Here is a 4,366-nt window from a genome sequence, read left to right on the forward strand (position 1 = left end):
GAGCCCGTGGGGCAGGTAGTCACAACCTGCACCCACAGCCATCCCTGATGGAGCCTGGGGCATGGGTGGTCACAATCTGCACCCACAGCTGGCCCTGATGGAGCCCAGGGGTCAGGCAACCACAGCCTGCACTGGCCATTGGAGGCCCAGGGAAGGTAGAAACTGCCCCTGCGTCTTCAGGGAAGATGCCCCCAGCAAGGGCAGGGGCGGTGAGGGAGAGAGCAGCTGTGACAGCTGCATGGAGGGCCTGACGTGTGACTCTGTGATGTTCACAGACTGGGAGGTGTGTTCTGACTGCTGTGTTTTCATGGTGTGTGCTCTGTGTCCACATCTTCAGAGGAAATCCCCAAGGTATAGTGAGCACTCCCATCAGGGCACCCTGGAAAGCTTCGTATATGCTGTGGGGTGAATGGATGTCCATTCTAGTCAAGAGCTTCATCGATTGATGGGTGACTGATGGCTTGGCGCCTCAGGCTAGAGCCACTGTGGTGTCCACCTGGTGCGATGCAGAGGGCCGGGGTCAGGACGGTCTCTGTGGGACATCCCTCCGGCCCCTGGGATAGAGACTCCTTGGGTGTGTTGCCGGGTGACCCATCACGTAGGACAGGACCCTGGCAGTGCCTCTGGGGTGGACACAGGCCTGTCTGGCTCCTGAATCTTCCCAGCGCTCAACATTGGGCCACTCAGTGGAAGCAAAGGGGTGCTCTCCTTGGATGGTTTGTGTCTGGGATTTGTAGCCAGATGTGGAGGGCCCTGGAAATTTCCATTTCTGAGCTTCTTGCTCAGTGAGTAAGTTTGACAAAGTTTTGTTGGAACTTAAAGTTTGCACAGATTGCATCTGTGAGAGGCTCACTTTGGCGAGTGCCAATCTTGGGTGCTGCCCTGTGAGATGAAGTCACTGTCATTAGGACCAATGCACTAAGCCCAGTATCTCTGGGGATTCACGAATCACTTTATTCTGCAACTAACAACATTAGGGAAGGAAGTGTTTCTCAAGCTCCTGTGGTGGTTGGAGGTGAGTTAACTCTGTGAATTATAATTGCTGGTCTCTCGGAGTGGCGCAGGAGCACAAAATGACAGGAACCCGTCATTTCCGTTCTGTTTGCTTGTGTTTGTTTGCTTTAAGTTAATGCTTTGGTGGCTCTGGGGACAAGACCTGGTCCCCGGCTGGGTGGAGAGAGGCCGGTCAGGAGAGAGCAGGTGTGGTGGAGCCCAGCCATCTCTGAGCCATTGAGACAGTCTGCGCATCGGAGAGCAGCATGGGCCACGTTCTCTCTGCCGTGTGTAGAGGCCTCCCACACGGAAGCCTGCGTGCATTTAACACCAGCACATTCAATGCCATGTTGTAAGGAACACTGAAATGTGCCGTGGTGTCTGGAGGAAGGGCCTGTTGCTGGTGTTTGTTTTTTCGTTATGTATTTTTTGCTGTGTTCCATGCTGTTCCTCTAATCACATCATGTCCTGGGTTTTTGAGGTTGTGACTCTCTTTGGGTCTTTTCTTACTTTTTACTCATGTTTTCTCCTCTTTGTAGGATCAAAGCCACATACATTAGTAACCTTATTATGACGCATGGTCCACCTCGCTCCAGCTTCCAGTGTGGAGGCATCGGTGAGGTTTTCTGAATGCCTGAGCGAATCTCGTGGCCGTCTCTCCTGTCTTCGTGATGGCTCTGTGGAACCTGACCCGAATGCTCTGATGCCTGTTTGGCATCTGGGGCTTCTCGGGAGCCACAGGAGCCGTACTGGGGGCGGACAGTTTCCTCTCCCGATATCCCTTGGGCATCTAAGGGCTGGCAGTGGAGATTCGAGTGGCTTGAGAATGGACAGGGGCCAAGAGCAGATAAAAAAGCAAGGTCAGAAAATCAAACACCGCATGTTCTCACTCACAAGTGGGTGTTGAACAGTGAGAACACATGGACACAGGGAGGGGAACATCAGGCGCTGGAGTCTGTTGGGGGCCGGGGGGCTAGGGGAGCGATAGCAGGGAGTGGGGAGGTTGGGGAAGGATAACATTAGGAGAAATACCTAATGTAGGTGAAGGGGGGATGGAGCCAGCAAACCACCATGGCACATGTATACCTATATAACAGTCCTGCAAGATCTGCACATGTATGCCAAAACTTAAAGTATAATAATAAAAGAAAAAAAGCAAGGTTGTGCCAATGAACTGGGGATCCTTTTATACTGGGGGTGTGGGCACCACTCAGGTGCTGGGCCGACCCTGAAGTGGTCTGTACCTCCTTCCAGCACCCCCTTCTGTGGAGCCTCTGTTAACATGGTATTAAAGTCTGTGGATGGACACGCTCCTTTTCTGACTTTGTTGTTTATTCAGTTTTCAGTGTGACAAAAACCCCTTCTAAGAATAAAATAAGCATGTTTATCTGACCCGTGAGAGGAAAGGACCCAAGTTGCTTTGGGGTTTTTGCGTTCCATGTCCTTGTCAGTGAAAACCCCGAATGCTTGGCTCCTCAGCTCAGGTAAGGGTTGAGGTAGCAGGTGTGCAGTGATGCGTTCAGCTTCCAGGTACCTGGTGGGTTGGCAGCCGCCGTGGCTGGGAGGAGGCGTGTGTTTGTGTGAAATGTGTTCGTGTTCACTGCATTCCTTCTTAGGATCCACACACGGAAGCGAGTGTGTGGAAATGAGGACTTGGGCTGTTAGGAGGAAGAACTCGTGATGGTGGCTGTACTCAAGACAAGGAAAGCCAATGTCCACGTGAGAGCTGGGAAGACGCTGAGCCGTGCGGGCCATGCTGACCTCCAGGCTGGCTCCAGTGGGTCCGAGTGCCTCTCGGACTCCAGACCATGCTGATGCCCTCACATCACCTGGTTCTGTGTCCACAAACTGCATCTAGCCGCAGCGAGGCACATGGTGTAAGCGCGCCTGGTCATGAGGGGCCAGGTTACAGAGAGTGATTTGCTGTGCACACACGGCAGTGCCAGAACACACCTTGCACACACACCGACCTGGACAGTCAGCCATTCCGAGGCAGACCTTCCTCCTAAGCTGTTACGCAGCATGCTGCTCCTGACAAATCATTTGTAAACTGGTTTTGGAATTATTATTGCTTCAGTATCTTGTGGGTTACTAATAGATTTCCTCATTGTTAAATTTAGATGCAGGGAAGAAAAACAATTTCCAGAAACAATTTACCCAGTTGGGAAGCTCGACACCTACTTCTGTCTCTAGCTCAGCAACTAACTGTGGTCTTGGGTGCATTGCACAGCCCTGTGAGTTGATTCACGTTTCCTCAGTCCCTTAGGGCAAGAAGACAGGCAGCCCTGCATGCCCTCAGGGTCTGCCTCTGAGGGGTCAACCAACAGAGGATTGAAAGTATTGGCGAAAAACAATATAAAATAACAATACAACAATAAAATAATACAAATAAAGCTATAGTATGACAACGGGGACAGAAATTATATTGTGTCTGGTAAGTCACCGAGAGAGGATTCGAAGCATCCTGGAAGGTGTGCATGGCCATCTGCAGACACAGTGCCATTCACATCAGGGACTCGAGTGTCCTCGGAGTTTGGTACCCAGGGGTTTCCTGGACGATACTCTGTGGATACCAAGGATGACTGCTCACGGATGGTATTTATTGGTACTCTAGTGATGATAGCACATGCATGTTGTTTGTCAAAATTGCCTTGCATTTAGTTCACAGGAATGTGTGCTTTGTGAGGATGGGGGTCTTGCCTGCCTTGCTCACTGTCAACTCCTGTGCTGTGCCCGTGCCTGGGATGGAGCAGACACCGAATAAGTAAATAAATATCTGTTTATGAATGAATGAGTCAATTTCTGTAATCCCTCTTTGAAGGAAGTAGATGACAAATGTTATTAGCTCGTGTCTCACTGAGGACAATGCAGCTGAGCCCAGGAGGGTAACCTTTGGCCTCTGTACCACAGAGAGGACGTGCCAGTGGCTCCGACTCATGGGGTGGCCCCCAATAGCACAGGACCAATGTGCAGCTTCCTCTGCAGAGGAGGAGCAGAACAAAGGCTCCTCTGGCTCCGTATCAGACCTCCCCCTTGGAAGGGGATGCGAAGGACCTGCTTAGCAGCCAGAAAATGCTCTCCTTTCTTGGTGCACGTGTGTCTGAAACTGCATCTGAACTTGGAGTCCAGATCATGTGTGACAGCCAGTGGGGTCCTGACCATCCAATGGAGGAGCACAGTGGAGGCATGTGGGGCTGGACATTCCCGTGGCTGTTCTCACTTCAGCCCTGTCTCACAGCCTTCAGCCTCATGAGGCTCCTTTCATTGTAGACGCCAACATAGGTGCCATGGAGGGCATGTGGGGTTTGCACAGATGTCATTTGGCCTTGAGAGGCTAGCGCCCCACAGAATTTTATAACTAGATATTTCAGGA

The sequence above is a fragment of the Sapajus apella genome, unplaced genomic scaffold (assembly GCF_009761245.1).
Source record: "Sapajus apella isolate SASKATOON/1434 unplaced genomic scaffold, GSC_monkey_1.0 scaffold56, whole genome shotgun sequence".
Classification (NCBI taxonomy): domain Eukaryota; kingdom Metazoa; phylum Chordata; class Mammalia; order Primates; family Cebidae; genus Sapajus; species Sapajus apella.